Raw genomic sequence first — 23,060 nt, 5'->3', positions numbered from 1 at the left:
GAATCAGTGAGTCGACGAGGCTGGCCTATTCCACTAAACCGGCACCTATTCCCTATTTATCGGCTATGATTCTAATTCACCTTCTTACTCACTGTTAAGTGTCCACGGCGGTCCGCTGATCCTTGTGCTAACCGCGTGCCTCGGTGCGTCGCACGGACGTCCGGGTCGCTGGCTCGAGCTGCGTCTGGTCGCCTGGCGCTGGAGTAAGAGAGCGATTTCCCCTCTGCGCCCCTCTATTTATCCTCCCTACCTCAAAGGGGATGCTGCGCTGAACAATGGGCTCGCGCACCCCGAGCCCGCGCACGGCGGTTCCGGGCGCTGTTGATATGCTAATCAGTGAGCGACGTTGGCGGCGTACATCCTAATTAACCCCTTACCCTCCCTAACAATGGGGCCTGCGCACTCAAGCGCAATTATCCCAACCCTCCATGACTATGCGCAACAGCCCCTGTGATCCCGCTATTCATGCTGTCCCGTGCCTCCCCTGCTTGCCCCGTCGACTCGTGGGGTGTGTGGGTGGGGGGAAATGCGGCCTCAACCGCGGTGGTCCGAATGCCCCACGCCGCGGGACCACACCATATTAGGGGCCGGCCGCAGCGCCGCGGTGCCCACGTAGCACGGGGAGGTCATCCAATTTCCCTGATCGCCGGAAACCGTGAGAATTAATCCCGATAAGGGTCTCTCGGATAAAAACCGGTCGGCCAGGCGACCTCCCCTCGGAGCCCTCTATGGGGGGGGCGGGGAAATTAGTGCGGGTGTGTTTTCATGTGAGGTGAGGTTGAGGGGGACTGGCGGGGTCGGCTCACGTTGCTTGGTGGTGGCGAGGTCCGGGATTTGGTGCCTGCCGAACGGGCTTTCGCCGGGCCGGCGGGCATTTCACATAGGCCCCCCGAGGTGCGTCCCTGTCCCCGGAGTTGACTGGAGCACCTCGCTTGGGGCCGCCCAGCCCCACGAGGAAACGTGCGGGGGTCCGGGGAGTCCGTCCGGACCTGGTGGCTGGCCTCGGGGGCGTGTGGTCCGTCCTCTGTAAGCTCCTGCGGCGGTCTCCTCCTCCACTCCAGCAGCTCTCCCCGTCCTCCGGCACCTGTGGGCTGGGGCACAAACTCAGCCGCGGAAGGGTTTAGCGGCCGTCGTCCGCGCCGTCTCCGGACTGGATCGGGGCGTCTCGGGGGCCCGGCGGGGCCCATGTAGTGTGCGAGGCCCCCCAACACGAGGGGTGTGGGTACTCCGGGATTTCGGGGCCTTCGGGTGACGGGGTTCTCTCTCGCCGGGGCCGCTTTCCACGGTTTTAAGCGGCGGACATTGACCACCGTCTCTCGACCCCTCTCCCCGCCATCAATTAGTACCGTCCAGGGGGAGATCTGTCGCACCACGGTCCAGGGTCCCCGCCAGTAGGTCGTCAGTTTCCCCACCTGCCCGGCCCCGACGCGAGGGGTGTGTAGCCACACCTTAGCGCCTGTCAGGAATAAGGGGGGTTCCATGTGGGGTCGGGTGCCCTGTTCCTGCCGCCGATGCGCGGCTTCCCCTTGCGGGTATGCTCGGCCTCGGGCTTCTCGTAGGGTCTCCAACAGGTGTTCCACGGGGCGGCTTCCCTCCTCCGGCTGGGGGGAAGGGACGCCGAATAGCAGATCTGCGGGTAAACGAGACTCACGGCCGAACATCATTAAAAACGGGGTTTGTCCCGTCGACGTGTGTACGGTGGTGGCGTAGGCAAAAGGGCGTAGGGGAGGTGTTCATCCCAATCCCGTTGATTTGCGGCCGCCATACGTTTGAGTTTCCCCGCTAAGGTCTGATTCATGCGCTCCACCATACCGTTCGCCTGGGGGTGGTACGCTGTGGTTCGGTCCTTCTGGATTCCGAACTCTCGGCACAGTGCCTGGAACAACTCGGCCTCGAACTCGCTACCCTGGTCGGTGAGGACTCGTTCTGGGATCCCGTGCTTAAGTACGTAGTGTTCCACAAATGCCCGGGCCACCACCAAGGCCGTTTTATTAGGGATGGCCACTGCCACGGGGGTAGCGGGTGAAATACTCTACTGCGACTAGGATATATCGGTTGCCTCGATGGGATCGCGGGAATGGCCCCTGTAGGTCGATCCCGACCAGCTGATTCGTGCGGCTGACGCGGAACGGCCTTAGGGGTACCTGGTATCGTGCCGGTTTCGGCCCGCACTGCTGACAGGCGCGGCAGCCCTGTACCCAGGCCGCCACGTCTTGTGCCAATTTGGGCCAGAGATACTGGCGACGCAGGGTCTCTCGAGTACGTCGTTCCCCATCGTGGCCCCCGAGTGGGTGGTCATGCACCAGCCATAGCAGCTGGGGTCGCACCTGGGCAGGAACACAGATGCACCCCGGCTGGCCGGCCTCGGTTAACTCCCGTACCACTCCGTTCTGCACACACAACCGGGCATACAAACCGCTCCAGGGTCCTGGTAGGGCGCTCTTTTCCTCCCGCAGTGCCGCCTCCACTGCCGCCAGATCCGGATCTCGCTGCTGGGTCTGTCTCAGCTGCTCGTCGTTTAGGCCCGGGAAGGCGCAGCCGATGTCCTCCTGGATCCGTCCGATCGGGTCCCGAGCCGCGGGTCCCGCGCTTGCCGGGCGGTCGACGGGATCCTCAGTGCCACCTGTGAGGGTCTCTGTGGCGCACACTGCACTCTCTCTCGCTGGGGGGGGGTCAGTGGCCGCGGCCTCTCGGGGGTCCGTTGCCTGCCGGCAGCGTCCCCCCGTGAAACACGGGCAGGCCTCCTCCGCCCGCGTCTCGGCGTACACCGTGGGTCGCCTCGACAAGGCGTCTGCGTTTGCATGCGTCCGGCCAGCCCGATACTCGATTTGCAGGTTGTACTCCTGCAACTGCGCCAACCACCGGGCCATCTGCCCCCGCGGCTCCTTGAATGTAAGAAGAAACTGCAGAGCATAATGGTCAGTGCGGACGCGACATCTCCTGCCGTACAAATACGGCCGGAACTGTTTGCATGCGAAAATCACGGCGTACAACTCTTGGCGGGTCACGCAATAGTTCAGCTCGGCCCCACTCAAGGTCCGGCTGGCGTACGCGATGACTCGTTCCGTCCCATCCTGTACCTGTGACAACACCGCGCCCAGCCCGCTGCTGCAGGCGTCGGTGTCCAAAATAAAATCGGTGGTAAAATCGGGGAAAGCGAGGGTGGGGGCGTGGGTGAGGTGATCTTTGAGAGTGGTGAAGGCCATCTGGCAGGCCCCCGTCCACTGGTAGGGGTGCTTAGGGGAGGTGAGTTGGGTGAGAGGGCGTGCAATCTCGCTGAATCCCTTTACAAATCGACGATAATAGGTGGCAAGCCCCAAAAATGATCTGATCTCCGTCAGATTCCTTGGCCGTGGCCACTCCACTACGGCGCGTACCTTCTCCGGATCGGTGTGCACGCCTGCCTCGCTGATGCGATGCCCGAGGTACCCCACCTCGCGTTGTGCGATGTAACACTTACGTGGCTTGAGCTTGAGATGAGCCGCTCGCAGTCGCTGGAACACCTCTCGAAGCCTGGACCAATGCTCAGACAAAGATCTACTGAACACTATCACATCGTCCAAGTAAATCAGGCACTGTTCCCACTTGCAAGCCCCGCATCACCAACTCCATCAGCCGCTGGAACGTCGCGGGCGCGTTAGGTGAGTCCGAACGGCAAGTACTCGAAACTCGAACTAGGCCCCATCGGGGTGGTGAATGCTGTTTTCGGCCGATCCTCCTCCGTCATCTCCACCTGCCAGTAACCGGACGCGAGATCGAGGGTGGAAAAATACCGCGCTCCTGTGCGAGCTGTCGAAGGTGTCGTCGATGCGGGGTATGGGGAAGGCATCGCCGAGCAGTGACTGCATTTAGTTTACGGTAATCGACGCAGAACCGGGTTGACCCATCCTTTTTCGTTACTAGTACCACTGGGGCTGACCAGGGGCTCGCCGAGGGCTGAATTATGTTATCGCGAAGCATGTCCCCAACTGCCTCTTTGATTTGGGCGCGTTCGGGTGCGCCCACTCGGTACGCAGGGAGTTTGATGGGTCGGGCTGCACCGGTGTCAATTTGGTGCTTAACAAGATCGGTCCGACCCACGTCCGAGTCGTGTTCACTGAATACGTCGGCATACTCCCGCAGTAACTCGCGCAGCCGATCGCCCTCTCCCTTAGGTAAATCCGCCCATGGTACATGTAACGCGTCGAGCAGGGGAACGACCTCGGCTCGGGGAGTCGGGCCGACTCGCCAGGCCAGGTTCAGCCCAGAGTGCGAACACCGAGTCGTTAGAGTGGCGTGCGTGCAGGGGGTGTACGGTGGCTATCGGGGTGCGCCGTCGCAGTATCGCTGGGGTATTGTGGGGGTTAAACATCCGCATAAACAATCGGTCCCCATCTGCGTTTACCAACGTGGCGGATCCCACTATCCCATACCGTTTTGCCAACTCCGGGTGAGGAGTTAGCATTACCTCTCCTGATGGTCGTAGCGCGGGGTCGGTGGGGGATGTTGCCACCGGCACCAGCATCTCGGTGAGCGGGCCGATGGTGACTGCCGTCGCCAGGATAGCGGCCACAGGTGCGAAGCGGGGGCGCGTCGGTTCTCGTCCCAAGAACGGTATCCGCTCGCCGTTGCTCTCCCATGGTGGCGCATCGCTGGCGGGGTTGCACGTTGAGTCCCAGCCGTTCTAAGAGGTCGGTACCTGCGATACACTCGTGACACAACGCACTCGACACGTAGAACTCCTGGGTGCACACCTGACTGCCTATGCGGACCTCTAGGGTGGCTCTCCCCAGCCGCCCCATTCCGGCTCCGCTCGCCGTGTGCAGCGCACGGTCCGGTGCCTGCAGGTGACGCACGTCGACCCCGATCGCGCTGCAGTGCGCTGCGCTCACGAGCGAGGCCACCGCCCCCGTGTCTAGCAGGATTCGGGTACGCACTCCGTTACCTCCCCTTCCACCAGCGACGTGGCCCCCGTGATCCCCGCCACCAGCTCCCGCAGCCAGTCGCCAGGAGTCACCGTTTCCTGTGGGCGTTGTTGCTGGAACCTGTGTGGAGATCACTCGCTCGCCATTATTCTCACAGCTTGTTTGTGTCGGGGCTACGTCGATTTCGCCCCCCGGTGGTCCCTCTCTAGGGGGGGCCTTAGTGTTTGACCTTAGCTCTTGTATAGCTCGGGCGAACCTGAGGACAGTCCCTCACTAGATGCCCTCGGCGATCGCACAATAACATGCCCGGGGAGGGGGGGGGGGTCGTAGCGGGTCCCCTGTCCGCTCCCTCTCCCTCCCCCAGTACGCAGTTGTCCCAACTCGGACTCTAATTGGGACACCCCTCCGGCTAGCCCCCTACTGTCGAGCGTAGTTCACCATCTCAGACTGGAGGGTCTTCATATTTCTATTTGCGTCCTCGCGTACCTGGGTTACCTGGCCGGAGACATCCTTTATCCCGTTTATACCGGCAACCCATCCCGAGGTTGTCTCGCGGGACACTGGAGGGCTCTCTTCCCGGCCCCTTACCGTCCTCGCGCGTCCTGTTCCTCCTCCTCGTCTTCCGAGAGCAGGCTCGCAATGGCGCGCTCTCGTCCCAGCCCCCGGAGCTGCGCGCGTTCGCTGTGAATTCTTTCACACTTACGTGCGCGCTCGACAAGGGCGTTAAAGGGAAGGCGTGGGCAGCTCATGTCTGGCTGCCACCACGCCGTGCGAGACAGGTACCGCTGGATTTTCTCGGCGGCCAGTTCCTCAATAACATCAGTTGTGTACCCCGGGCGTGCGATCTTTGTTAACTCGCGCACATCCTCGGCGTAATCACGTAGATCTTCGCCAGGTTGGCGACGGCGCGCCTCTAAGGCAGATTTTGCTTCCTCCTCGTCACGCGTGCCAAAACGCTGATCGAGTCGGCGCATCAGCTCCTCTAGCTGTGTCTGTGCGCTCGCGGGTAACGCTTCTACAAAATCGGCTGCCCGCCCATCAAGATTCATATTAAGTTGACGTACTGCCTGCGCGTCCGTCCACCCATTAATTTCCTTGGCCCCTAAGAGATTTGCGGGTGAATGCCTTCTACGAAGGGGCCCCCCGGCCGGTAAATATTAGTCTTATTTTAGCGTGAGGTAACGCGGGGGGTCTGTACCGCTTCCGACCCAATTTGTCAGGGTCGCTGGCCCCAGAGATCCCTCCCTCTGTACCGCTAACGGCCGGGTTAACCTCATTATTAACCTCATTACTCGCCCCCTCGCTACTAGGCGAACCGCTGTTGGGTTCTTCACCCATGGGGTGAGAGCCGTCGCTCGAGGATTCCCCTCCCCCGCGGGTCCGCGTAATAGGCATGGTTAATTACGTACGTGCACCCCCACACACAGCTCTGCGCGGCACTCACTCAATACAGACCACTCACGTTAGGATCGCGCACCTGTATTATACACGTAGTGAACGTGCGCGCACACACGCATACAGCTCCACACGCGATACCCACTCTTGCGCCGCTCTGCGCAGCGCTCGCCGCCTGCTGGCCGCTTACGTTACGATCGCGCACCTGGGGTACGCCGATTACGCACGCCGCGAGCTTACGCACACACAGTACCACACGCGTTCCCACACGCTCACACTGCACGACAAGATCACGCGAGACCACGCTTCGCTATTAATGATTTATTACCTGGTAACTAATGTTAGAATCAGTGAGTCGACGAGGCTGGCCTATTCCACTAAACCGGCACCTATTCCCTATTTATCGGCTATGATTCTAATTCACCTTCTTACTCACTGTTAAGTGTCCACGGCGGTCCGCTGATCCTTGTGCTAACCGCGTGCCTCGGTGCGTCGCACGGACGTCCGGGTCGCTGGCTCGAGCTGCGTCTGGTCGCCTGGCGCTGGAGTAAGAGAGCGATTTCCCCTCTGCGCCCCTCTATTTATCCTCCCTACCTCAAAGGGGATGCTGCGCTGAACAATGGGCTCGCGCACCCCGAGCCCGCGCACGGCGGTTCCGGGCGCTGTTGATATGCTAATCAGTGAGCGACGTTGGCGGCGTACATCCTAATTAACCCCTTACCCTCCCTAACAATGGGGCCTGCGCACTCAAGCGCAATTATCCCAACCCTCCATGACTATGCGCAACAGCCCCTGTGATCCCGCTATTCATGCTGTCCCGTGCCTCCCCTGCTTGCCCCGTCGACTCGTGGGGGTGTGTGTGGGGGGAAATGCGCCTCAACCGCGGTGGCCGAATGCCCCACGCCGCGACCACACCATATTAAGGCCGGCCGCCGCGCGGTGCCACGTAGCACGGGGGAGGTCATCCAATTCCCTGATCGCCGGAAACCGTGAGAATTAATCCCGATAAGGGTCTCTCGGATAAAAACCGGTCGGCCAGGCGACCTCCCCTCGGAGCTCTATGGGGGGGGGGGGGAAATGAGTGCGGGTGTGTTCATGTGAGGTGAGGTGAGGGGGACGCGGGGTCGGCTCCGTTGCTTGGTGGTGGCGAGGTCGGGGATTTGGTGCCTGCCGAACGGCTTCGCGGCGGCGGCATCACAAGGGCGATGGGTCTGTAATAATTTAGTCCTGTTGGCCTTGGCTTTTTGGGCACAGGGATGATGATGGAGGACTTGAGACAGGCTGGTACATGGCATGTCTCCATGGAGGTGTTAAAGATGTTGGTGAACACCGGAGACAGCTGGTCCGCGCAGTGCCTGAGCGTGGCTGGAGAGACAGAGTCTGGCCCAGCTGCTTTGTGTGGGTTCTGCCTCTTGAAAGTCTTAACTTCTCCCTCCTGAATTGAGATAGTCGTCTCTGTAGTGGGGGGCGGGATGGGGGCCTCTTGGGTGGGAAGGGGTAGTTCAGGACAGTCCAAATGTCTTTCAAATCTGCAGTAGAACTCGTTCAGGTCGTTGGCCAGGCGGGAGTCGTTAGTGGTATGGGGGGCTCTGGGCTTGTAGTTGGTGATCTGCCTGAGCCCTCTCCAGACAGAAGCAGAGTCGTTAGCAGAGAACTCGTGTTTTAGTCTGAGTACAGTCGTTTAGCCTCTCTCACCGCCTTGCTAAACCTGTTCTTCGACTCCTTGAATCTGTCTCTATCTCCACTCCTAAACGCTTCCTCCTTCTCCAACCTCAACCTTCTGAGCTTTGCTTAGAACCAGGGCTTGTTGTTATTGAAGTTCACCCTGGTGCGTGTTGGAATACAGCAGTCCTCACAGAAGCTTATGTACGACGTCACAGCCTCTGTGAGTTCATCCAGACTATTGGTAGCAGTCGTGAACATATCCCAGTCAGTACAGTCCAAGCACGCCCGCAAATCCTCTATAGCCTCACTGGTCCACTGTTTAGATGTCCTCACAGCAGGTTTACAGAGCTTTAGTTTCTGCCTGTATGCAGGAATTAGGTGGACCATGGCATGGTCAAAGTGTCCCAGTGCTGCTCTGGGGACGGCGTGGTAGGTTCTACTGACTGTAGTGGAACAGTGATCCAGAGTGTTCCCTTCTCTGGTAGGGCATTTAATGAATTGTTTGTATTTGGGGAGTTCGTGGCTGAGATTACCCTTGTTAAAGTCGCCAAGTACGATAACCAGCGAATCTGGATTTGCTCGCTCCACACTCAGAATCTGGTCGGCGAGCATGCGTGTTGGGCCTCTTTAACCTGAGGACCCGGCGGCAAATAAACTCCGACCATAATGAGCGACGCGAACTCGCGAGGCGAGTAGAAAGGTTTACAGTTTATAAAAAAATGATTCAAGGAGCGGAGAACAATGTTGCAGAATCACTGTGACATCTACACACCAGCCACTATTAATGTAAAAACAAATATCACCGTCTTTCTTCTTGCCGGAGAGTGCTATGTCCCGATCCGATCTTACGAGTTGGAAGCCTGCCAGTTGTAATGCAGTGTCCGGGATCAAATCACACAGCCATGTCTCCGTGAAGCACAAAATAGAAGATGAAATAAAGTCTCTGTTTTTCACCATCAGTAGCTGAAGTTCGTCCATTTTGTTGCACAGTGAACGTACGTTGGAGAGGAAAAAGCTCAGAAGCACTGTTCGGATCCCGCGTCTGCGTAGCCGTACTAGAGCCTCCAACCGTTTACCCCTTCGGCGGCGTTTCGCTGCTTGAGTAAAGCCTAGCGCGGCTTTGACTAGAATGCCCACTAATTTTGCCGCTGGAAGCAGAAAAGTGGGAAATAAATCCACAGGAGTTGTTTCCCTGATGTTTAGAAGTTCGTCTCTTGTTAGAGAACTCGGAAAATCTTGGCAGAACACTGAATTAACAGACAAAACAAGACAAAACAGGGCGCACCGACTGGCTGAGGCTGCCATCATCAGCGCCATCTTCTCACTAGCACGGGTGTGCTGAACAGCAGGCCCCTCTGACCAGCATGGGTGTGCTGAACAGCAGGCCCCTCTCACCAGCACACGTGTGCTGAACAGCAGGCCTCACTCACCAGCACGGGTGTGCTGAACAGCAGGCCCCTCTCACCAGCACGGGTGTGCTGAACAGCAGGCCCCTCTCACCAGCACGGGTGTGCTGAACAGCAGGCCCCACTCTTAAAAGTCTTAAAGTCACTTTATTGTCAAGTGTGTTACATGCATGACATCCAACACAGATGAAATTACAGTCCTCTCTCTTGGTCCCACGATGCAACCAAGCAATTAAAAATTAATCACAATTAACAGACATAAATTAACAATAAACAATCGGCGATCAACACAAGATAAATAATCAAAAATGTAATAAACTTAAAATAAACAACAGTCAAGAATTTTTAAAATGTAAAATATTATTTAAATAAAGTATTTAAAGAAATAAGATATTTAAACCAGTGTGGTAGTGCGATGTAGTGTAATGTGCAGTCCAGAGATCAGGATGTACGAGTGAATGTATGTGTGGGGGAAGGGGTCAGGGGGCAAAGGGGGGTGGGTGGGCAGAGGGGGGGAGTGATGGTAGAGCAGGGAGGGAGTTGAGTCTCCTGACAGCCTGGTGAAAGAAACTGTCTTTGAGCCTGCTGGTCCTGGCTGGAAGACTCCGCAGTCTCCTCCCTGACGGCAGCAGGCTGAAGAGGCTGTGAGATGGGTGGGTGGGATCACCTGCAATCTTGATTGCTTTGCTGGTGATGCGGGTGTTATAAATGTCCAGAAGAGGGGGGAGAGAGACACCAATGATCCTCTCAGCTGCTCTCACTATGCGCTGCAGAGTCTTGCGGCAGGACACGGTGCAGGTGCCGTACCACACGGTGATGCAGCTCGTCAAGATGCTCTCAACGGTGCCTCTGTAGAAGGTGTGCATGATGGGGGGCGTGGCTCCTGCTCTTCTCAGTTTGCGGAGAAAATACAGGCGCTGTTGGGCTTTTTTGGCCAGTGATGCAGTGTTGTGACTCCGCGACAGGTCTTCAGAGATGTGCACACCCAGGAACTTGGTGCATCTCACCCTCTCCACTGCAGCACCGTTGATGGTTAGCGGAGTATGCTGGGTGTGCACTCTCCTGAAGTCCACGACAATCTCCTTCGTCTTCTCAACATTCAGTTGGAGATTGTTGTCCTTGCACCACGTGGCCAGCCTGCTCACCTCACTCCTGTAGTTTGTCTCATCACCGTTTTTGATGGCACCCACCACAGTTGTGTCATCCGAAAACTTAATGAAGAGGTTGGAGCTGAATGATGGTGTGCAGTCGTGGGTCAGCAAAGTGAAGAGGAGGGGACTCAGCACACATCCTTGGGGGACCCCTGTGTTCAGTGTGATGGTGCTGGAGGTGTTGCTGCCAACACGAACTGCCTGTGGTCTCCCTATCAGGAAGTCCAATAGCCAGTTGCACAGGGAGGTGTTGAGCCCCAGGTGGTCTAGTTTGTGGATGAGCTGCTGGGGAATGATTGTGTTGAATGCTGAGATAAAGTCGATGAACAGCATTCTGATGTAGGAGTCTTTAGTCTCCAGATGGGTGAGAGCTGAGTGGAGGGTAGCGGAGATGGCGTCATCGGTTGAGCGGTTAGACCGATACGCAAACTGGAAAGGGTCCAGGGCGGGGGGAAGGACAGACTTGATGTGTTGTAGGACTAGCCGCTCGAAGCACTTCATAAGGATGGGAGTGAGTGCGACCGGGCGGTAGTCATTGTGGCAGGAGGGAGATGACTTCTTCGGAACCGGGATGATGGTGGTAGCTTTGAGGCACGTGGGTACAACAGCCTGTCTCAGCGAGGTGTTAAAGATGTCGGTGAAGACATCTGTGAGCTCCTCCGCACAGTCTCTCAGGACACGACCCGGAATGTTGTCAGGGCCCTGGGCTTTCCTTGGGTTCGTCCTTTTGAGAGATCTCCTCACGCTATCTGGGGAAAGCGTCAGCACCTGATCACCGGGAGGTGGTGGAGTCTTCTGTGCTGGGGTGCTGTTGTCTGCCTCAAAGCGAGCGAAGAAGTCCTTCAGCTGGTTCAGCAGAGAGGTGGAGCTGTCACAGGTCTGCGGAGAGGGTTTATAGTCCGTGATGGTCTGCATCCCTCGCCACAGGTTCCTGGTGTGTCTGCTGTCATTGAAGCGGTCGGCGATCCTCCTGGAGTACTGCCTCTTGGCCAATCTGATGCCTCGCGACAGGTTGGCCCTGGCTGTCTTCAGGCCCATCTCCTCGCCAGCTTTGAAGGCGGCGCTCCGAGCCCTCAGGAGCCTGTGGACTTCCCCTGTCAGCCATGGCTTCTGGTTGGCCCGAATGGAGATGGTTCTGGTGACCGTGACATCCTCCATGCACTTCCTCATGTAGGAAGTGACGGTCTCCGTGTACTCCTGGAGGTCTACGGTGTTGTTGTAGGTGGCTGCCTTTCTGAACATGTTCCAGCACAGGTGTGCTGAACAGCAGGCCCCACTCACCAGCACGGGTGTGCTGAACAGCAGGCCTCTCTCACCAGCACAGGTGTGCTGAACAGCAGGCCCCACTCACCAGCACGGGTGTGCAGAACAGCAGGCCTCTCTCACCGGCACGGGTGTGCTGAACAGCAGGCCCCACTCACCAGCACAGGTGTGCTGAACAGGAAGCCTCTCTCACCGGCACAGGTGTGCTGAACAGCAGGCCTCTCTCACCAGCACTGGTGTGCTGAACAGCAGGCCCCTCTCACCAGCACGGGTGTGCTGAACAGCAGGCCCCACTCACCAGCACGGGTGTGCTGAACAGCAGGCCCCTCTCACCAGCACGGGTGTGCTGAACAACAGGCCCCTCTCACCAGCACAGGTGTGCTGAACAGCAGGCCCCACTCACCAGCACGGGTGTGCTGAACAGCAGGCCTCTCTCACCGGCACGGGTGTGCTGAACAGCAGGCCCCTCTCACCAGCACGGGTGTGCTGAACAGCAGGCCCCACTCACCAGCACGGGTGTGCTGAACAGCAGGCCCTTCTCACCAGCACGGGTGTGCTGAACAGCAGGCCCCTCTCACCAGCACGGGTGTGCTGAACAGCAGGCCCCTCTCACCAGCACCGGTGTGCTGAACAGTAGGCCTCACTCACCAACACGGGTGTGCTGAACAGCAGGCCTCACTCACCAGCACGGGTGTGCTGAACAGCAGGCCTCACTCACCAGCACGGGTGTGCTGAACAGTAGGCCTCACTCACCAACACGGGTGTGCTGAACAGCAGGCCCCTCTCACCAGCACCGGTGTGCTGAACAGCAGGCCCCTCTCACCAACACGTGTGTGCTGAACAGCAGGCCCCTCTCACCAGCACGGGTGTGCTGAACAGCAGGCCCCTCTCACCAGCACCGGTGTGCTGAACAGCAGGCCCCTCTCACCAACACGGGTGTGCTGAACAGCAGGCCCCTCTCACCAGCACGGGTGTGCTGAACAGCAGGCCCCTCTCACCAGCACGGGTGTGCTGAACAGCAGGCCCCTCTCACCAGCACGGGTGTGCTGAACAGCAGGCCCCTCTCACGAGCACAGGTGTGCTGAAGAGCAGGCCTCTCTCACGAGCATGGATGTGCTGAACAGCAGGCCCCTCTCACCAGCACGGGTGTGCTGAACAGCAGGCCTCTCCCACCAGCACGGGTGTGCTGAACAGCAGGCCTCTCTCACCAGCACAGGTGTGCTGAACAGCAGGCCCCTCTCACCAGCACGGGTGTGCTGAACAGTAGGGCCCCTCTCACCAGCACGGGTGTGCTGAACAGCAGGCCCCTCTCACCAGCACGGGTGTGCTGACAGCAGGCCCCTCTCACCAGCACGGGTGTGCTGAACAGCAGGCCTCTCTCATCAGCACGGGTGTGCTGAACAGCAGGCCCCTCTCACCAGCACGGGTGTGCTGAACAGCAGGCCCCTCTCACCAGCACGGGTGTGCTGAACAGCAGGCCCCACTCACCAGCACGGGTGTGCTGAACAGCAGGCCTCTCTCACCAGCACGGGTGTGCTGAACAGCAGGCCCCACTCACCAGCACGGGTGTGCAGAACAGCAGGCCTCTCTCACCGGCACGGGTGTGCTGAACAGCAGGCCCCACTCACCAGCACAGGTGTGCTGAACAGGAAGCCTCTCTCACCGGCACAGGTGTGCTGAACAGCAGGCCTCTCTCACCAGCACTGGTGTGCTGAACAGCAGGCCCCTCTCACCAGCACGGGTGTGCTGAACAGCAGGCCCCACTCACCAGCACGGGTGTGCTGAACAGCAGGCCCCTCTCACCAGCACGGGTGTGCTGAACAGCAGGCCCCTCTCACCAGCACGGGTGTGCTGAACAGCAGGCCCCACTCACCAGCACGGGTGTGCTGAACAGCAGGCCTCTCTCACCGGCACGGGTGTGCTGAACAGCAGGCCCCTCTCACCAGCACGGGTGTGCTGAACAGCAGGCCCCACTCACCAGCACGGGTGTGCTGAACAGCAGGCCCTTCTCACCAGCACGGGTGTGCTGAACAGCAGGCCCCTCTCACCAGCACGGGTGTGCTGAACAGCAGGCCCCTCTCACCAGCACCGGTGTGCTGAACAGTAGGCCTCACTCACCAACACGGGTGTGCTGAACAGCAGGCCTCACTCACCAGCACGGGTGTGCTGAACAGCAGGCCTCACTCACCAGCACGGGTGTGCTGAACAGTAGGCCTCACTCACCAACACGGGTGTGCTGAACAGCAGGCCCCTCTCACCAGCACCGGTGTGCTGAACAGCAGGCCCCTCTCACCAACACGTGTGTGCTGAACAGCAGGCCCCTCTCACCAGCACGAGTGTGCTGAACAGCAGGCCCCTCTCACCAACACGGGTGTGCTGAACAGCAGGCCCCTCTCACCAGCACGGGTGTGCTGAACAGCAGGCCCCTCTCACCAGCACGGGTGTGCTGAACAGCAGGCCCCTCTCACCAGCACGGGTGTGCTGAACAGCAGGCCCCTCTCACGAGCACAGGTGTGCTGAAGAGCAGGCCTCTCTCACGAGCATGGATGTGCTGAACAGCAGGCCCCTCTCACCAGCACGGGTGTGCTGAACAGCAGGCCTCTCCCACCAGCACGGGTGTGCTGAACAGCAGGCCTCTCTCACCAGCACAGGTGTGCTGAACAGCAGGCCCCTCTCACCAGCACGGGTGTGCTGAACAGTAGGCCCCTCTCACCAGCACGGGTGTGCTGAACAGCAGGCCCCTCTCACCAGCACGGGTGTGCTGAACAGCAGGCCTCTCTCATCAGCACGGGTGTGCTGAACAGCAGGCCCCTCTCACCAGCACGGGTGTGCTGAACAGCAGGCCCCTCTCACCAGCACGGGTGTGCTGAACAGCAGGCCTCTCTCACCAGCACAGGTGTGCTGAACAGCAGGCCCCTCTAAACAGCACCGGTGTGATTAACAGTAGGCCTCACTCACCAACACGGGTGTGCTGAACGACAGGCCTCACTCACCAGCACGCGTGTGCTGAACAGCAGGCCCCTCTCACCAGCACGGGTGTGCTGAACGGCAGGCCTCACTCACCAGCACGGGTGTGCTGAACAGCAGGCCCCTCTCACCAGCACCGGTGTGCTGAGCAGCAGGCCCCTCTCACCAGCACGGGTGTGCTGAACAGCAGGCCTCACTCACCAGCACGGGTGTGCTGAACAGCAGGCCCCTCTCACCAGCACCGGTGTGCTGAACAGCAGGCCCCACTCACCAACACGGGTGTGCTGAACAGCAGGCCTCTCTCACCAGCACGGGTGTGCTGAACAGCAGGCCCCTCTCACCAGCACGCACGCGTGTGCTGAACAGCAGGCCCCTCTCACCAGCAAAGGTGTGATGAACAGTAGACCCCTCTCACCAGCACAGGTGTGACTGAACAGCAGGCCTCCATCACCAGCACAGGTAATCAAGCAAAACTAGACAAAACAAGACAAAACAGGGCGCACTGACCGGTCGACGCTGCCATCATCGGCACCATGATAGCTCAGAAGCAACACAAGCATCCGTCATCAGGTATGACCGCCCCAGCAAAACTACTGCAGCGTATGAAGAGAGCTCTTCAGAGACAACGTGTTTTATATAGGGTGTTAGGGGGGGAGGAGCATGCGGCAGGCCGTGTGGCGTCGCAGGTGGTTGGACAGAGGATTAGCCTGAGTTAAGCCGATAGATTATCATGAGTTAAGCCGATATATAACCATCTTTTTCCTTTTGTGATGCCAGGGGAGGGGGAGGCTTGAGACTGAGTACAGTGCCGGTACGACGAGTAATGGTGGTGTATCAGGCTGGGAGTAAAAAACTGGAAATATGGATATGGCTGTAAAATTATAAGGCATCTCAAGTTTGACTTGGTTGATGACATCCTTCCAATGATTGCTTAATTTAAAACCACCCTCTCGGTTGAAGTTGTCTATGTTTGTATATCTGGATGGCTTCAAAGACAATTCTTTGGTGGTATCCAGGCGGCTTGCAGAGCACTTTGGTATCGGAGAAAACAATATCATGAGAACCCGCTGTGTTGAAACTGATCAGCTACGGCAGAAGAATTCATCCTACCGTGCTTTGTATCTGACTTGTGCTCGCAAATGCGATCAGAAACATGTCGTTTTGTTTCCCTGATATAGCAATCGCCACAGGTGCAACTCAGTTTGTAGACACACTAAGTCAGGAATGACATATTTTACGGATGGGATCAGATCACGGATTTTGTGTACTGGACTGAATCGGAACTGGATCTTGTGTTTGCCTACAATTTAGAACAATTTAGAACAGGTAATTGTATTTTATTACTTGAGACATTATTCAATCAGTTAAATAAAGCAATAAAATGAACGTCTTCTGGGACGACCAATTCTGTAGGGTTGTCACCCAATTAGGTAGCCAAAAGAAGCGGCAGGCCCAGTGATTGTTGTGATTCAGTGTTGCTGTTGTCATAATTTTCAGTGCTCAGATGATCTGGATGGGCTGCTTTTGCTTGTCGGATGAATTTTATGATCGTTGGTCCTTTTTGGGAAAGCTCCTCTGCCAATTTAGTTTGAATTGGAATCCCAATCACAGTTTCAAAATGCTCAGAGGTGGGATGCCTCAAATAAATAAGGTCAGGTTCCTTTTAAAGCAGAAACACATTTCGCTTGTGTATTAATTGATGAATGTTGATTGTAGTAAGCCTCGCGCATTAGCTGCTTCACACTGGTATCGGAGAGATGCTTTTCACGAAATGCAGTCTGCAACTGTTTGCTTCTCTAGCTGACTCTGCCCTGTTTCATTAGCAGGTAAAACTCCAGGCTTTTATAAGCATTGGAGTTGGCCTTTTTTGATCAGTTAAAGCTTGGATCAGAGCAGGTGACATTTTGTAATACGGAATTTCACATCTGTCCCCAATACAGGTTCCTGATGTTGCCATCTCAGGTGTCTCGGCCTCGCTGTGCGCTGCGTTGCACCGCTAGCTGAGTAGATAACCTTGTGTCCAATAAACCCTCAGAGCCAGGGTGAACATCCGACTCCAAACGTCATTTATTGGTTTTAACGAGGTAAAACTGGCGAGAAAACACAGATACAGCATCTGTTATAACCCGGAAACACCAACACAATGAACACCACAGCATCAGAACATTGTCTTAGATAACAATAGATCTTGGACGGACCAGGCCCCTACATTACCACTGAACAACTACACAAGAGCACAAGCTGCTGCGTTGCATAAAGGCAGATCGTGTATTCATCACACTGCACCCCAAATGTACAGCATTACACATAACACTAAACTGTGGATGAGATACTTTGTCATCTTTGCTCTCAGGATCGCAACATAGCCACCTGGGCACAAGTCTTACTCGACCTACTAAATCACAAGTAACATCCACAATAAGGAAAGTTGCAGGCTTCGTTGCTAACTAGGCCTCGTATTTACCACAACAACTTAACAGCACCATACAGGCATTTACATCACTATAACGGTCATTCCAACATTACAACAGCATTGCCAATATTATAAGAACATAAACAACTTACAGACAATGCTTCTCAAAGTCCCACAATGGACAACTGCGGCTGGCTTCACTGGGACGCGATGTGTGCCACCATCTTGAATTATCTGTAATGGCCGACGCCCACGTGGTTAAGCGGGAATCTTAATTCGCAACTTCCTGGTCATGTGACCAAAACCAGCATCAAAAACACGAAATTCCTGTGTACATACGCCCCCCCCCCCCCTAAACATTCAATGTTTTTCTAAAACATCCACATACACATCCACCAAATATATATTCCAGAAGGCTTTTCCATTTCAGGCCGCCTTGCCTATGCAAATTTCTGCGGGAAACACTGCATACCTATACAACACACAACATTAAACAAATGTTTATACCCAAGAAGTTAACAGTTTCAATATAATAAATCATCACCATTTTATTAGAAAATACAGCAATAAATTAAGGTAAATTGAAATCAATTGTATAGGCTACTTGTTATCATTGAAATACTTACAAAATACCTGCTATGAATGCTTGAAACAGCTTTCATCCTTGAATTGCTCTCAATTCCCTCCAGGTCTTCTATTTTTAGCAGGGTCAAATCATCTATACACTCTACCCCAATCTCATGCAGCCTTTGTAGTAGTAGGCTTTCAATTGTCTTCACAGAGGGATGGCAGTACCACCTTCAGCAGCTCTTTCCATCGTTTACATGTTTGTGCTTCAATGGTAAAAGCGGTTTCCCTCCTCTGTGCTAAAATGTAAGAGGCATGTAGTCATGAATCATAGAAGAGCGTTTACAAATGACTTTACTCTGGCTAAGGTGTTCAACTTCATACACACCAAGATCAGGTACAATGTTAGCCATATTTTCTTGGAGAACAAAAAGCATCTCACTTTCATTTTTTACTATGATGCATGCTATCTGCCCCAGCCTTAAATATCCCACATCATAATCAAGTACAACAAGCAAACCATTTGCATATGAAGTACCTTGTACTGTAACCTTATAAGTAACTACTGCATTCTCTGAAGACAACATGTAGTCCTCTACAGCATCTTTCACAGACTTCTCGTGCTCTCTGCATAGGACTTGGTGGAGTCTGTAATCTGCACAGGGGATGAAAAAAAACCTCCCACTACTCTAAGCCTGCAGCAGTTGATGTCTATCAGCTAGTGACTTGGTAATGTTTTTGAAGTTTCTAGATACACGAATGCATCTTTTAAAGTAGCCATGCTTACTTTCAAACCTCATAGTCCAAGTTCGAATTAGTGGACCATATTTCCGAGTCGGGACTGCATAATGCAGAAAATAATGGTGTTTTGGATTATGATTTTTGTTTGGGAATATCACAAATCTGTGTTCTATGTACTCTTCCACAATTATCTTCGTGTATGCAACCTGTGATTCTGCTATTTTTGGAGCACAAATGAATTTCACTATTTCCCTGAAGCAATAACAATTGCCATTCCTTATCATTAGCATCTGAGATTTTGTCCCAAAGCAAAATAGGCATGAACTTGAGCAGCCACCAATTTTCAGCTGGATGACCCCAGAGCTTCTCTCCTTTACTCTGCACCACATCAGGTTTATTGGCACTCTCCCCGGAGATTGACTTTATTCTATTGTTCAGCAATGCATATGTGAACCACTTTCTGTTAGTAACCAAGTAATGTAAGCAAAGTGACAAGTCATAATCAACCACACCCTCAAACAAGTCATGAGCAAGACATGGAGGCAGCCCTTGTTGACATGATTCCAAGAACACAGGATGAGATGTTACTATCCTTTGTGCAAGCGGTTCCAAGAGTTCATGAACAGTGAGCCTGGTGAAATTTGGGGAGCGCATCATCAGTAGTGTACCTTTGGTTCCTAGGGTGTTTCGGCCTTTCAGACTATACACCCTCCCCAAAGGCGGCCAGCGACAGGGTGATCAATCCTACGCTTGTGTCCCATGCCCAATTAGTCATAGGAGTTGCCTTGTAGTTGATAGCCAACATCCCATGGGACTATGCATGGTAGGGGCGTCCTCCCTGAGTCAAGCATTGTTGACCGCATACCTCCTGGCCCTCTCACTTCTGGGCCCAGCTGGGGTTTTTCCTCTTCATCCAGAGCCACTGACTGCTGCCTTCTGCCACCTCCGATACAGCTCTGATTGCCGAACGCTGGCTCTGGCCCTTAATTCCCAGGTCTCTAAGCAGTCTGGTTGTAGATGTTGCCACAAAACCTCTGCAGCCCACCTCCACTGGTCGGACTTCTGTGTTCCAGCCATGATGCCATGGTTCGGCAGCTAGATTGGCATAGCGCAGATGTTTTCGCTCATAAGCCTCATCTACTGAGTCCTCCCAGGGTACTGTGAGCTCAATAATGAAGACCTTCTTGAGCGAACGGGACCAGAGCACCATGTCAGGTCTTAGGGTGGTGGTTGCGATCTCCGGAGGAAACACAAGTTGCCGACCAATGTCAACTAGCATTTTCCAGTCGCGGGCCAAGCGCAGCTGTGTAGAGCCGCTCTTCGGTGGTTTAGCCCCTTCGCGGACAAATGACGTCATCCAAGTAGATTAGACAACATTCCCATTGCAGCCCTGCCAAGACCAGCTCCATGAGACGCTGGAAGGTGGCCGGGGCCGAATGAAGACCCATAGGAAGCCGATTGAATTGGAACACACCCTGGGGTGTGCGGAACGCGGTCTTAGGTGTAGAGGCCTCATCAAGTGCCAACTGCCAGAAGCCCGAGAGCAAAGCTAGGGTTGAAAAGCACCACGCACCCAAGATAGCGTCGAGGGAATCATCCATGCGAGGCAATGGATATGCATCAACCACCGAGATCTTGTTCAATTTACGGATGTCGGCGCAGAAATGGAGACTCCCGTACTTTTTCTTGACCAGCACAATGGGAGCACCCCATGGGCTGGTGGATGGAGAGATGATGTCCGCCGCCAACATCTCAACTGCGGAGCGGATATGATCCTTTTCTGCCGGGCTAAAGCGGTGTGAATTTAGCCGAATAGGGGCCGAGTTGCCCTTATCTATGTGATGTTCCAGGAGAGTGGTACGTCCGAGATCGAATTTACCCTGGCTAAACACATCGGTGAACCTGACGATGAGATCGCGGAGGCGCTGGCGCTCCTTGGAGGACAACGAGACATTCTCGTTGCACAACGCATTGATCTACGATGCGTCGGACCTCCCTTTGTGCAGCACGCCCGCCACAACCCCTCCCGGCCGGAGGACCCGGGATGGCGTGCGCTAACACCGCACCCACCGGAACAATGACCGGCGAGGGCCCCAAATTTAGGACTTGTTAAAAGGGGTCCCGGCCCGCCGACACGGCCATCAAGGCGCCCACCAACCCGTCGGACCTCGAGAAATAATTGGAGGGAGACAGGAGGATACCTGTCCCCGGGGACTCCAATTTCAACGGACTGAGCAGCCTGGGGATAGCAAGACCTGAGACCCGGGTAGATCGGTGACGGACATCGTGGTCAGGGTCCGCACACTCGCGGCCAAGGGTGGCAACCCAGAGGGGGGTTGCAGAAAATGCAACCGCCCTCCTGATGGCATCTCCACGCACCCCTGGTCGACCAGGATCCTCACGGTCATCCTGGCCAAAGAATCTGTCCCCAGAAGGCACGGCACCGCCAAGGTCTTTGAGACCAGAATGGGCCCCACCAATTTAACTTCGCCGAGTGCGATGGAAGCGACGACGTGACCCACAATATCCAGGCTGCCCCCGTTCGCGGCCACACAAACCCCGCGAACCGGACGCAGCGGGCCGACGCTGTTTGGTAGCAGCCGATAAATGGTCTCCGAAATCATAGTGGCAGACGCACCTGTATCCACGAGGATCCGTACATCCACCCCCTGCACCTGTCCCGCAATGGCCGAGGACCCCGCAGCGTCAGGTTCTATTAGGGGCTCACACCGAGTTTATTAAGGGCTAATGCCGAACCAACCACCCTAGCCTATAACTCTCCAGGGGACAGGGTACTGTGAATCCTACAACCTTGGCAAACTCGGCTCTCCTCTCTGCCCCGGCCCGGGACTACCCCAACCTCGGCCAGTCGGGCGGAATAGCCTCCCCCAGCCTCGTGTGAGGATCACCTACCCCGAGTCCCCACTCCTACCCCTGACGAACCCCGGTTATGTCCCAAGTCCCCCTTTAAATACCCCCCGGGGGACATGACGTCACCGTCCCCCAAGGTCCGCCTGATGTCACGTTCTGCGACGCCACTCTCTCCTAGGGTGAGCGTGACGTCACCCACTACTCCCCTACACAAGTCAAATGGCAAACAACCACAAGTCAACTTAGATTAAAGCCATCATTCTAACTTCGTACTACAACAAACAAACATGGCCAACCAAAATAGTTTTCTAAATCACCAAAATAAAGCCATAAAAGTAATGTAACAGTGATCATAGGAACTGTGACCGAAATTTCACAATAAACAACATAAACAACATGTACCACCAAAACCCTGTAGCCATAGCTGACTGCATGAGTCGCTCCACAACAGTAGGAGCATCAGTTGGAGTATCAACATCAAGGCACCTTTAAAGATTCGCACACTAAATCTAAACACAAGATCATACTTTGCAGCAGTCATCCGGAGCAAAACATTTTATTTTAGGCCACTGAATAGCATTGGCAGCTAGGGGTGTACAACTCCTCTAGAGCAGTTTTGAGTGAAGATCTCACACGTAGTGATCCAAGTTGCAGTTTATTGACAATTGCATTCCAAACCCTAAGGGCATCAATAGCAAAGGCACCTTCCTCCAGTATTTGTACGGCAATAAGGAATGTGAAGCTGGTAAATGAGTGAAGATCTTGGGTTAAATTTGTTCTTTGAAACAGAGAGAAGATCCAGCAGGTAATCTGTGGATTTTTTTCTAAGTACATCATGAATAAATAAGATCTGGTGCACAAGCCGTCGAACATTAAGATATGTTAAGTTTGACCCAATGTAGATATCACAGTGGTGAGTCCTATATGGGCAGTTCAATGCAAATCTTAAGGCCGAGTGATAAATTGAGTCAAGCTTCTTCAGTACAGTACTTGGGGGAAGCAGTGCTTGTGTCGATACAGAAAACCAATTTTTATTTTTGTCTTTTTCCCAATATAATCAATGTGATCTTCAAAATTCCATTTTGAATCCAGGATGACCCCAAGATACGTATAGATCTTGACTTGCTCTATTTGATAATTATTTAAGGAATGTAATTGTGGGAAAATAACTTTCCTGCTTTAGTCCTGGTGAGAGAAGCATAGCACTTTGGTTTTGGAGGTATTCAGGACTAGTTTAAGAGCAACTAGCTCATGTTGTACTTTGTTAAATCACCCTGGAGCTTAGCAATCACGTCATCTGGAGAGCGCCCAGCAGTAATGAGAATCGTGTCATCTGCAAAAAGATTTACCCTGGAATGATCGAGGTCAGTGCCCAAGTCATTGACATAGAGAGAACAAAAGGGGGCCGAGGATGGAACCCTGTGGAACCCCTTTTGTTATCTTTACACTGTTTGACCTCCAACCATCTGTGAATACAGTTTGGGTGCGAGAAAAGAGGTAATTTTTAACCATTTTACTGTGTTTTCGGAAAAAAGAGGCAACTTCGTTTACTAAGCAGGGTGTTGTGGTCGACTGTATCAAAAGCTTTGGACAAGTCAAGAAAAAGACTGGCACAGTACTGCTTATTATCAAGGCTATGTTAATGTGATTTAGAGAGTCTAATGCAGCAGATGTGGTGCTGTATTTTTTTCGGAACCCAGATTATTTTAGATGTAAT

This window comes from Lethenteron reissneri, unplaced genomic scaffold, assembly GCF_015708825.2.
Source record: "Lethenteron reissneri isolate LAM-NWPU_2019-01 unplaced genomic scaffold, ASM1570882v1 scaffold_1639, whole genome shotgun sequence".
Taxonomy (NCBI): Eukaryota; Metazoa; Chordata; class Hyperoartia; order Petromyzontiformes; family Petromyzontidae; genus Lethenteron; species Lethenteron reissneri.
The sequence above is the reverse complement of the archived record's forward strand: the minus strand, read 5'-3'. Positions refer to the sequence as shown.